This window comes from Crocuta crocuta, unplaced genomic scaffold, assembly GCF_008692635.1.
Source record: "Crocuta crocuta isolate KB4526 unplaced genomic scaffold, BGI_CrCroc_1.0 scaffold77, whole genome shotgun sequence".
Taxonomy (NCBI): Eukaryota; Metazoa; Chordata; class Mammalia; order Carnivora; family Hyaenidae; genus Crocuta; species Crocuta crocuta.
In genome coordinates, this window is record NW_027532172.1 from 5,505,125 (window position 1) to 5,518,178 (window position 13,054).

A 13,054-nucleotide genomic window follows, 5' to 3' on the forward strand; every position below is an offset into this window, starting at 1 on the left:
GGTGTCTGGACCCGGCAGGCGCCAGTCACATGCACGGGTGCTCCCCCCGCACCTCCGCGAGGCCGGCAGGCGGGCGGGCGCCAGCAACCTGAAGATTAAATCCAAACAAACGCGACGGGTCGGGAAAGGAAAGCGGCCACAGCCTCGAAGCAACGGCCAGGGCTCACACTCTCTTCGCTTTCTTCTCAGCCCCTACTCCAAACCGGGGTCACAGAGTACCAAGCGGACCTTCACCTCCCTTCCGACTGTCGCTGCCAGGAAGGCCTTTCGCGGTAATAGCTGCTCACTAGGGACGGCCGCTGCCCCGCCCCCCTTTCCTAGTTGGCGCCAAACGGAATCCACCAATCAGTAAGCAACTTCTCTTCCTCGTTCCCGAATGGCAGCTATGGTGGACCAATGAGAGGGAAAGAAGGAAGCAGCACGCGGGGCTCTGGGGAGTCACCCACTCTCCTAAAGAGGCGGGGCCTAGAGGAGACCAGAGCCGATCCAATTGAGAGGGGGGCTCAGAGGTCAATGAAAACTCCCAGAGGAACCTGCGAGGCGCGGAAAGCGCCGAGAGGCCCCTCTTGCCCCGTTGCATGCTGGGAAGCGTAGTCCCACTCGGGTGTGCGGTCCAGGCACCTCCTACCTGCTTTGGCCCCAGGGCCGGTAGCTCCAGCAGGGTAGCGCCTGCCCCGCACTCCACACCTGGAGGGGACGCGCAGGCTGGATAGAGCCGACCTGGACACTGGAGGCCCGGCTGCGCCTATAACGACGGTACTGTGGGCTCCTCTCTTCACCCCCCGCCCCCGGCCTCCAGACCCCAGTTTTGTAACGAGGGCAGGAACTGAATGTCCCAAGACCGGACTCGGCCTCTCGAACTCCAGGTCCAGACAACGAAGCGCTAACGCTCCAGTGCAGCGGGTTGTCACAGCCCCTGCGCTCAGTGCTGGCCATAAACTGACCACACAGACTTGAACCCTACAGTACAGACTGTGGGATTCAACATGCTTTGCTCACCTGCATTTTCAGCTTGTACTGTATTTTTTCAGAATCAATTCCTCTTTTCTACCCTTTCTTTGCCTATTGGGAGCTCCTAGATAGCAATGCCATAAATATAATAATAGCTAACACTTATATAGGGCTTAGGTGCCAGACACTGTCCTAAGAGTTTTATCTGTTTAAATTCATTTAATCCTTTCAACTCTGGGAGGAGTTGTCCCCATTTTATCGATGACCATATTTATTTGTATATCCCTTGCATCAGTGGCAGGTCCTAGAATGAATGATTTTATAAGAGAGGCATAGGTACAATGATTAGACTGCAAAGAGGACTTGTTTGTAGACAGCCTGTTTAGAGACAACATTCTGCTTATTTAGACTGTATATTTTAGGTGTCTGGCATAGATTATGACCATTACCTTCGCTTAGGGCCAACCATTAAATTCCTTAAGTGAAGTGGATTTTTTTTTTCTTTTTTAAAAGTTTATTTTGAGAGAGCCCTCCAGAGTGTGAGCAGGGGAGGGGCAGAGAGAGAGAATCTCAGGTTGTCAGCACTGTCAGTGTTGTCAGCACAGAGTTGGACTTACAAGGGGCTCCAACTCTTGAAACTGCAACATCATGACCTGAGCCAAAATCAAGAGTCAGATGCTCAACCCACTGAGCCACACAGGTGTCCCTAAATTATTTCTTTAAAAAGCTTTTGCTTTCAAAGATTTGTACTATACAAATAATACAAAATAACAATAGCCATAGAAAATACAGATAGCACAATTTTTTTTTTAAATGTTTTATTTATTTTTAGGAGAGAGAGACAGCGTGAGCAGGGCAGGGTCAGAGAGAGAGGAAGTCACAGACTGAAACAGTCTCCAGGCTCTGAGCTGGCAGTCAGCACAGAGCCCGACGTGGGGCTCGAACCCACGAACCGTGAGATCATGACCCAAGTGAAAGTCAGACACTTAACCGACTAAGCCACCTAGGTGCCCCCAGATAGCACAATTTTTTAAATCATGTGTAATTTTACCATCATCAAAGACACAACTATCAACATTTTAAGTTTTTCGCATCATTGTGCATTGTAAATATACAATCCATATTTGTTTCAGAGACGAAGGAATTCCCTCCTTGTCTGAGCAGACATTGCCTGAATGGGATCAGCCCAAGTGGATTAACATCCTGAAATATTTCCACCAACAAGTTCAAGTACTGGAATAAAAACTTGATGTCGGAAATGTAAAACTGAAGCAAAAGGAAACACATAATTTCACCAAACTCTTTCCCCCATTCACTTTGACATGTTCTCCAAAATCCAGGAAGAGCAGTAGAATCCTGCACTGAATTGACAGATCTGAGTTCTCATATGATTCTGCTTTGAGGCAAGTCACTTTTTGCATATTCATTCAGTTTCTACTAAGAGCCTACCAAACAGATCCAAACAGGGTCAGTGTTTCTCTGGACATTTGCCTGAAGTGTCCTTCTCACCTCGATAGTCCCTTCAGTCAGCAAATATCCACCCTTAACAGGAAAGCTCTACCCTCAGACTTCCGGATCTATTCCCCTGTTATCATCCATCATCCAGGCACCATATGTTCACATTTGTTTCTGTGATTATGTAATCAGGGTGTGTCTTAAAAGGGTAGGAACTTTGCCTTCTTTCCCCCTTCTTATAGTACCAGCCAGTGCCTGGCTCAGGGGACTCCTCAGTACATGTTACAAAGAAAAAGTGGGATGTCTTGGGGGGGGGGCAGGGATAGAGTAGAAAAGGCATGAATGCTTTGAGTATTTAAGAAAAGAATCTTATCTGATCTGGTATGTCGTCGCTGAGGAAATATCCAGAAGGATAAGCCCTTAAGTGGAAGAGAATGTTCTGAGGCAGGAAGGAGTGCCCCGTGTGTAGCAGAGAACAATGGGAGAAGAGGAGGCTGGGGAAGGCCCAGACTCTGCAAGGACTTGCAGACCACATTCTAGAACTTGGACTTTATCTCAAGGGCTAAGGGGTTTACATTGACATTTTAAGAAGATAACCCTGGCTGCAGAGTGGGGAATTGATTTCAGAGCAGCAGCGGTTGAGCTGGGGAGACCAGTTGGAAGACCAGCTGTGAGATGGTGGCAACTAGGGAGGAGGTGATGCAGAGGGGGAGAAGTAGGCCACAGTTTCTCTTAAACAGTGAAGTGCCCCAGCAGGGTTCCTGCCTCCTCCCTGCCACTCCTTGGCAACCACAGAAACTTGGCTTTTATTTATTTATTTTTAAGTGTGTATTTATTTACTTTGGAGACAGAGAGAAGGAGAGAATCCTAAGCAGGCTGTGTGCTGTCAGCTCAAAGCCTAACTTGGGGCTCCAACTCACAAACTGTGAGATGATGATGTGACCCGAAACCAAGAGTGTGCTGCTTAACGTCGTGAGCCACCCAAACACCCCCAGAAACTTGGCTTTTAAATCTGCATTAGGTATTGCAGTGCCCTATTCATTTTTTTGGAGAAGGGATTTCCTTTGTTAAAAACAAACAGGAAATCCAAGTAATTTCCCATCAATTTATCAGACTTCATTTCTGTGGAAAAAGAAACATTCCTTTTCTGATTTAATGTTTTACATGTGCCCATTCCTCCTTTCGCCCAACTGTACTGGTAGCAGGTTTGGGTTTATTCAGCAGGAGCCTCCCAGAGGGCTAGACAGATTCAGTTTAAACTAAGGCGGGGGATCAGAACTAACAGAGCTTTCCCAAGTGACATGAGCTGTTTAGGAGGCTGTAGAACCGGTGTCTTAGATGCTGTCAGGTAAGGAGGAGTACCTACAATCAGAGGTTCCCAAATTCTGGTTCTACATCACAATCATCTGAGGACTTGTTTATTGAGTAGATAATCCATTTATATGGTCCAAATTCAAATGGTACCCTAAAAGGCCTAGAATAAATCTTCTCATCCCTGCCCCAGCTACCCTGTTTTCTTTCCTGTTGGTCACCACTGTGGCCACTTTTGTTTGTTGTTGTTGTTTGTATCTCCTGGAGCCTGTCTGTGCTAACAAGTATATAGTCTCCACAATACACTTTTTTAAAAAAAATGTTTGTTTATTTTTGAGAGAGAGAAAAAAAAAACATGCACAGGGGAGGGGCAGAGAGCGAGGGAGACAGAATCCAAAGCAGGCTCCTCACAGCCAGCACAGAGCTGGATGTGGGGCTCAAACTCACAAATTGCAAAACCGTGACTTGAGCTGAAGTCCGATGCTCAACTGACTGAGCCACCCAGGAGCCCCTCCCATATATACTTTTGATGTTTCACCCACAGCAATACGTTATAAACACTGTTCTGAGCTTTGCTTTTTTCACTTCATATTATCTTGGAGTTGGTTCAGCATTACAGAGAGAGTTCCTTGGTTTGTTTTTTTTTTTTAATGTCCACCAATTTGGGGAGCTTTTTTTGAAAATACAGTTCCTCTGGTCTCCCTTAGATATTTTGATTTTGCAGTTTCAGTGTGGGACCCTGCCTGGAATCTGTGCACTCAGAAAGCTCCCTGAATTGTTCTGATACACAGCCAGGTTGGGGAACCACTGAGCTATATGGATTTTTAAGGACATCGAGGACCAGAGGTGACACACATTATTTTAATACATAATTTGTATTTGTTCTGTATTGTGCTGGGTAACAAGTTTTGCAGGATGATATTCTGAGCACAAGCCATGTCTTGTCTCATGGCTAAATGTTTGCTCCAAAATGACAGACGTTTCTAGTGGGAACTTCTCCATTTTTTCATGGCTGCTTCTTGAATGGTTTCACCCACTTCCACTGCTTCTTCAGTTTTATTCCCAAAATCCTGCCTCCAGTAGGGATCTCTCTCTTGAATTCTAGCCCCTCATCTAAATCCGCCTAGAATGGCTCACTGGCAACTCAACTCTACTCCCCTCAAGTTCACATTATATCCCTTTCCTTTTAAACTTGGTATCCTCCCCAGTGCCTGTGGTTGGAAATGATATCATCATCTACTAGTTCCTTCCCACTTTCACCCTGGTGTAGCTGGACTCCCAAGGCCTGGCCCCTAGTGATCTTTCTAAATGCAAATCTAATCTCTTCCTCCCAGCGTTTGCTCAAAGCCCTTCCTGTACCCCCCACATTGCTTAAAACAGGGGCTTCCATACATTTTAGACCTGTGACCCAGAACACACATTTCAAAGAGTTTCCATTGCATCATTTATTCATATTACATGCAATACAACTGTTTCCTATTTTATTTTATGTCACTTAAAAAAATCCTGGTTATGAGGATTAATGTCAAAATTGATGTTATGATGGCCTGCAACCTATAGTTTGAAAAGCAACCGGTGACAGGCTGAAGCCCCAAACCTGGGGCCCAGGACACCAGATCCTTGACTGTGAGGCACCTCTCCTGCTCCATGTCCTTTTTCCCTCACCAGCACCCCAGCACCAGCCAGATGCTATTTAGGCGTCTCTGCTGTTGCAGTTCCCACGGTCCATGGTGCCCTCTCCTGCTCAGTAGCACTATTTCAAATATTTTCTTCCCTTAAATCTGAAAATTTTCTCCCCTCTGCTTCTGTCCAGGGAGCTTAATACTTGGTTCAACACCCCTGTTCTTGTATTCATGCTTTCAACAAATATTTATTGCTTACTAGGACAAACCTAGGATTTGAAACAAAATACCACAATCTCTGCCCTCAGGGGGCTTACAATAATGGGATTATCACCATGATAATGGTTGCCCTTTGTGCAGGGTTGGTAGGACCTGGAGGAGGGGAGGAGATGGAGTGGGCTGGAGGAGGTGGGGCACTTCCCAAAGGAGATTAGGTGGCTGAAGCTGGAAGGCTGGCACAGTTCTTGGTGGAGGTCTCTGGAAGCGGGGAATTTTTGGGTGGGGTGAGGCATGGTGCTTTCTAAGGAGAAGGTAGAGCCCTCAGAAGCTAGGAGGTGAGAACACCACTTCTTGGGACCTATTTCTGAGTTGCTCCAGCCAAGTCTTTGAATGGGCACAAGGGGGTGTTTGTGAGGGACCCAAGTGGGAGGAAGGAGTCAGCTCTTAGGACCTGAGCTGGCTGAAGGGTTGGGCCTGTGGACAGCAGAGGGTGAATGATAATGGGATCAGGGTGGGTCAGTGGGGAGAGTGGAGAAGCCTGCAAGGTGGGGGCTTTCCTCTTGAGAAAGAGTGATTTCCTGGGGCCTTAGCAATAGGAGGAAGGGAGTGACCTCGGGAAGGAGGTAGAGCTCTTTGGATTTTGATAACTGACAGTTGAGGGGGAAGGGGGGGGAAGGACTCTAGAATGATTCCTAGGTAATGACTTAAGCAACTGGGTTGATGGTAACTATTTCAGCAATAGGCAGCACAGTTTTTAGAGGAATTTGAGTTCCATTTTGTGCTTGTGTTCTATATGGGCTTGGCACTCAGGGGAGAGATTTGGGACTCATTAGCAGGGGATGATAAGTTCATTGAGGATGTGCAGAGAGTATTTTTGGAAACTGGGTCTTGGGAGCACCAGCAATGAAGACTGGATGTAGTGAGGGAGGCCTATAAAGGTGGAGCTGGGGAAGGAACCACAAGGGAGGGAGTGGCCAGTCCATGGTTGAGAGCTGCACTGAAGGGAGTCATGCAAGGTGGCCAAATGGAGCTCTTGGTCATGTTGAATGGGTGAGAAAGGTGGAAGGTAAGGAAGTAGCCACAGGAAGGCTCCGGGAAGGTAAGAGATGGCACAGAAGGTACAGGATGGCTCATAAGCACATCAAAGAGCACTTACACAAATGTTCAAGGCTTCATTATTCATTTTAGTCCCTAGTAGAGAACAACCCAAATGCCTATCAACAAAAGAATGGGTAAATGGGGGTTCTTTCATACAGCAATGAAAAGGAAAGAACTATCCACAATATGGCCGAATCTCACAATCCATGTTGAACATAAGCCAGATGCAGAGGAGGGCTGTTGATTCCACGGACATAGAATGTTTAAAAAATAGAAGTCCAGGGGCACTTGGGTGGCTCAGTCTTTAAGTGTCTGACTTTGGCTCAGGTCATAATCTTGCAGTTCTTGAATTAAAGCCCTACATTGGGGGGCACCTGGGTGGCCCAGTTGGTTAAATGTTTGACTCCAGCTCAGGTCATGATCTCAGTTTGTGAGTTCAAGCCCTGTGTCGGGCTTAGTGCTGACAGCTCAGAACCTGGAGCCTGTTTCAGATTCTGTGTCTCTGTCTCTCTCTGCCCCTTCCCCATTCATGCTCTGTCTCTGTCTCTGTCTCTGTCTCTCTCTCTCTCAAAAATAAATCAACATTAAAAAAAAAAAAGATAAAGCCCCTCATTGAGCTCTGTGCTGAAAGCTCAGAGCCTGGAGCCGGCTTCGGAACTGTGTCTCCCTCTTTCCTGCCCCTCCCCTGCTCGTTCTTTCTCTCTCTCTCTCTCCCCAAAATAAATACACATTTAAAATACTAAGGAAAAAAGAAGTCCTGCTTTTAAATCTTCGGTGGTAGAAGTGAGGGTACTGATTGGGGGGGCCTGGGGGGGGTGACTCAAAGGAGGTGCAAGGAAAACTTTTGGGAATGGGTCACATGGTTTCTTAAGCTGGGTGCTAGTAGCGTGAATGTGTTCACCCTGTGGCAATTCATTGAGCTGCACACTCATGATTTGTTCACTTTTCTGTGTGAGTGGTATATTTCAGTGAAATGCTTATTGTTAATAATGAAATATTATTAAATTATATATATAAATATAATGGGGTGCCTGGGTGGCTCAGTCAGTTATGCATCTGACTCTTGGTTTCCGCTCAGGTTATGATCTTGTGGTTTGGTTGGTTCAGGTCCTGCATTGGGCTCTGCACTGGCAGCGCCGAGGATGCTTGGAATTCTTTCTCTCTCCCTCTCTCTCTGTCCCTCCCCTACATGCACTGTCTCTGTTTCTCTCAAAATAAATAAATAAACTTAAAAAATTATGTATATAGGGGCGCCTGGGTGGCTCAGTCGGTTGAGCGTCTGACTTCAGCTCAGGTCATGATCTCACGGTTCGTGGGTTCAAGCCCCACATCAGGCTCTGTGCTGAATGTTTGCTCAGAGCCTGGAGCCTACTTTAGATTCTGTGTCTCCTTCTCTCTCTGCCTCTCTCCTCTGTCTCACAAAAATAAACAAATGTAAAAAAATTATTTAAAAAGAAAAATAAATGAAACATTAAAAAAATTTTTAAATTATATATACATACGTATTATAGGGATATATATATATATATGCCACGTTCCCCTCCAGCTATATTCTTTCCCTTCACAGTTAAACTAAAAAACGGAGTCTCTAATTTCTCTCTTCCCATTTTGTCCTGAACCCACTCCAATCAGACATGGATCCTCCCCACTCTGTGGAAATGGCATATGGCAAGTTCTACAGAGAATGTTCATTTTGCTGAATCTAGTGACCAATTCACATGCCTCATATTACTCTGTCCAGAAGCTGTCCATTACAGCACTTGATACAGTTGACTACTGCCTTCTAGAAACACTTACTTCACTTGACTTTCAGGATACTATTCTTCAGATTTTCCTCCTACCTCAAATTGCTCCTAAAAAATGATGCTCCAGAGAGGTCATGATAGAAGGAGCCATTTGGGCCCTCAAAGGTGGGAACCAGGTGTAGAGAACGAGCGCCTCGGGCCTCCGGGGCAAGCCAGAAGCTCTTCTGGGGCATCAAGGCTCCTTGTACCCAGCTGTTGTGTGGAATCTGGCTCACTGCGATGAGGAGGAATGTGTGTGTAGTGGATGAAGACTAAGAATATGAATATTATCCTGAAGGTGGCGGGTTTAGACAACCTCTGAGAAGCTGTCATTCCTCTCGCTTCCCCCCATGGAAGATGGACTGGACTTATGGTTTGGAGGGGGGTGGGAGTGAGGCAGGTCCCTAGGGTCCTCTTTCTTTCCTGAAAAGGTTGGGGACTTTTTTCCTGCCACTCTTCTCCCTGGTGGACATAGGCGTAATACCCGAGGAATCTGCCAGAGGGCGCTTATTTCTCAGGAGAATATTCTCTGGGAATGAATTGAGTGTTGGTGGCGGAAGAGGCAGCTGTAATTAGAGCGACTTGGGCTGGAAGCTAAGCATGTGTGAAAAACCAAATGCACCCCAATCGCTGGGGATTGTTTCCAGAGGCTTTTGTAAGGTGGGGTCTGGTCAGGGCCAGGAGCCCCAAACCTATGTCATTGGTGTCATCTGGGTCTCATCTGGTCCTTATCTCGCGTCAGCCTCTTGACTGCTTTGATCTCAGTTTTACCCTCAAGGAAATGGAAGGAATGATTCCTGATCAGCCTACCACTCAGAGGCATTAGCAAGAGAGAACAAAGTAGTGTAAATACTTTTCAGAAATTTGAAATGAAGTGTACTAGAGAAAAGCAGGGGACTGCTGATCCTCACTGTTTCCCATCCTGCCCCAGGGCTAATGGAACCTATTGAATGTGTGACACTACACTTGAAACTGCTTACAAGGGGCGCCTGGGTGACTCTGTCGGTTAAGCATCTGACTCTTGATTTCTGCTGAGATCACAATATTATAGTTTGTGAGATCAAGTCCCAGGGCCGGCACAGTGTAGAGCCTGCTTGGAATTCTCTGTCTTCTCTCTCTCTGCCCTTCCCCTGCACTCTTTCTATCTCATAATAAATAAACTCTAGGGGCGCCTGGGTGGCTTAGTCGGTTAAGCGTCCGACTTTCGCTTAGGTCATGATCTCGCGGTTCGTGCGTTCGAGCCCCGCGTCGGGCTCTGTGCTGACTGCCAGCTCAGAGCCTGGAGCCTGTTTCAGTCTGTGACTCCCTCTCTCTCTGACCCTCCCCTGCTCACGCTGTCTCTCTCCTAGAAATAAATAAAACATTAAAAAAAAAAAGTTAAAAAAAAATAAATAAACTCTAAAAACAACAGCAACAAACAAAAAAGAAACCACTTAAAAGCATAAAGTTGATGGGGCGCCTGGGTGGCTCAGTTGGTTAAGCATCCAACTTCGGCTCAGATCATAATCTCACGGTTTGTGGGTTCAAGCCCCGCATCGTGCTCTGTGCTGGCAGCTGGCTCAGAGCCTGGAGGCTGCTTCAGATTCTGTGTCTCCCTCTCTCTCTGACCCTCCCCTGTTCATGCTGGCTCTCTCTCTGTCTCTCTCTCAGAAATAAGTAAAACATTAAAAAAAATTAAAGTTTAAAAAGCATAAAGTTGAAGAAAAATCAAAATGGCTGCACTAATGCTACAGCAAAGCTTTATTTTAATTTTTTTTTTTAACATTTATTTATTGTTGAGAGAGCACAAGCAGGGGAGGGACAGAGAGGGAGACACAGAATCTGAAGCAGGTTCCAGGCTCTGAGCTGTCAGCACAGAACCCAACGTGGGGCTCAATCCCACAAACTGTGAGATGATGACCTGAGCAAAGTCAGAAGCTTAACTGACTGAGCCACCCAGGTGCCCCAGCAAAGCTTCATTTTAAAGTAACCTTATCCTTCTCTTCTGCATACCTCCCTTCCTCCCTTCTTGGCCTTTTTAAAAATTTATTTTATTTTAAGTTTATTTATTTATTTTGACAGGGAGGGGGGCAGAGGAAGAGGAAGAGAGAATCCCAAGCAGACTCTGTGCTGTCAGCACTAGAGCCCTACTCGGGGCTGGATCTCATGCAATCGTGAGATCATGGCCTCAGCTGAAACCAAGAGTCAGGTGTTTAACTGGCTGAGCCACCCAGGTGCCCCTCTTTTTAAGTTTTATTTACTTTCTTTGGTAATCTCTACACCCATTGTGGGACTTGAACTCACAACCCATGTGATCAAGTGTCACATGCTCCACTGACTAAGCCAGCCAGGTGACCCCCTTCCTAGCCTTTTGTTGTAGGAACCTGGTACCATCCTGAGGACATGACAAAGGAGGCTGGCAGCGGGTACACAATCCCAGCTGAAACTGGACAGATCCTGTATTTCCTTATAAACCCAGCCCCTTCCTCTGGGCAGGCTTGCAGTTTTGAAGGCCTCAGCCTGCTGCAGCGTCCTTTGCCCGCCAAAGCAATAAAGCTATTGTTCCTCTTTATCCCAAACTCTGTCTTTGTGTTATGTATTTCTGCTCCAGAGCACAGAGATCATTTTTCGGCAACACACTCATGTACACCACTGTACGTGAGTACCCAGCGCTGGGTGTTTTGAGACAGGTGATTTCCCAGCAGGTAGAGGTGATGAGGCTGAGTTAGGTCAGAGGCAGTGGGCAGAGCAATAGGGAGTCATAGTAGGTTCTAGTGCCGTAGTAGGGCTTCATTCTAAAGGGCCAAGTTTTCCTGTGAGCTTTCCTGGGGGTCATTCTTCTAGATGTCAGAGATCCTGTGTAGCAGCTGAGCTCTTCTTACAGCTTGCACTAGTTGCTGTGCGCCCCCCCACCCCACCTCTTCTGGCTACTGGGAGGAAACACTCTGTGCTGGCAGCTGGAGGCAGCTGGAGAGCAACAAGTTGGACCTGTGGTATCATTGCCCTGTCCCAGGCTTTCTCAATCCGTGGGCCTCTGCGAGGTGAAATTGTTCCTGTGGCTCCCGCCATCCTGGTTGAGTTAGAGCATCTTACACCATCTGGCTGCCAGCTGGTTGACAAATGGCTACATTAGGCAAGGTGTTGTAGGAGGGGATTGCAGGTGGGAGGATGGGGCTTGGTTTCCAGGACCTATCCCTTCCTAGCCTTGAGCAACACCTGTCCTAGAGGGAATTGAGATTGGACCCTTGATCCTGTAAGCCTAAAATCCAGACTTTAAGGCCTGCCTCAGGCCTTCCAGTATGTTTGTGAGTTCTGTGAAAAAAGGGGGCAAATTTAAGGAAATTGGGATTAATCAGAATGAAGCAGGTTCCTTTACTGCAGGACTCTTCAGAGCCTTTTTTAAAAAAAAGTTTTTAATGTTTATTTTTGGGTTTTTTTATTTTTAAACTTTTTTTCTTTTTTGAGAGAGAGATAGAGTGCAAGTGGGAGAGGAACAGAGAGAGAGGGAGACACAGAATCCAAAGCAGGCTCCCGGCTCTGAGCTGTCAGCACAAAGCCCAATGTAGGGCTCGAACCCACCAGTGGTGAGATCATGACCTGAGCTGAAGTTGGATGCTTAACCGACTAAGCCACCCAGGCTCCCCTGTTTATTTATTTTTGAACTAGAGACAGAGATAGAAGGTGAACAGGGGGGAGAGAGAGAGAGAGAGAGAGAGAGACAGGGAGACACAGAATTCAAAGCAGGCTCCAGGCTCTGAGCTATTAGCACAGAGCCTGACATGGGGCTCAAACTCATGAACCATGAGATCATGCCCTGAGTTGAAATACGCTTAACCGACTGAGCCACTCAGGTGCTCCTAAATGTTTTATTTTTTTAAAAAGTGATCTCTACACCCACTGTGGGGCTTGAACTCACAACCCAGCGATCAAGAGTCACGTGTTCTACTGCCTGAGCCAGTCAGGTGCCCCCTTACCTTACAACTTTTAAAACTGAGGTATAAATTCATAATTTTAAGATTAATGATACGAGTTTTGACAAATATTTACAAGTGTGTAACCACCACCGCAATCAAGATATGGGACATTTTCATTTCCCCCAAACATTCCCTTTGTAGTCAATCTCTTCTTCCCAACTCTGGCCCCTGGCAGCCACCGGTATACTTCCTACCCATATAGTTATGTCTCTTCTGGAAATTTCATGTGAATAGAATCATACAGTAGGTGATCTTTGGTATCTGGTTTCTTTCACCGAACATAATGTCTATGAGGTTTATTTGTGATGAGTATATTGGCATTTCTTTCCTTTTTACTTGTCAGCAGCATTCCGTTGTGTGTCCTTGTCACCAGCATTCCAGTCTGATGGGCCTGTTGATGAACATTTGGCTTGTTCCTGTTTTTTGACTATTATGAATAAAGTTGCTCTTCTCATACAAGTTTCTATGTGGAGGTATGTTATTTTTTTTTAAGTTCATTTATTTTTGAGAGAGAGCGAGCATGCACATGCCTTTGAGCAAGCAGAGGAAGGGCAGAAAGAGAGAGACTGAGGATCTGAAGTAGGCTCTGCACTAGCAGTGCAGAACCTGACAGGGGGCTCGAACTTATGAACTGTGAGATCATGACCTGGGTTGAAATTGG

The 13,054-nt window shown here is 46.4% G+C and overlaps 1 long non-coding RNA gene across 2 annotated transcripts; it reads left to right on the top strand.

Annotated features, from left to right (window-relative positions):
• LOC144242270 (uncharacterized) lies at positions 1-12,852 on the top strand. Of its 2 annotated transcripts, none has more exons than XR_013338318.1 (3): positions 1-348; positions 2,085-2,354; positions 12,740-12,852. It is a non-coding gene; the product is annotated as an uncharacterized LOC144242270 (long non-coding RNA). The 2 variants fall into 2 exon arrangements; XR_013338317.1 differs by lacking the exon at positions 1-348 and adding an exon at positions 477-756.
• The last annotated feature ends 202 nt before the right edge of the window (positions 12,853-13,054 follow it).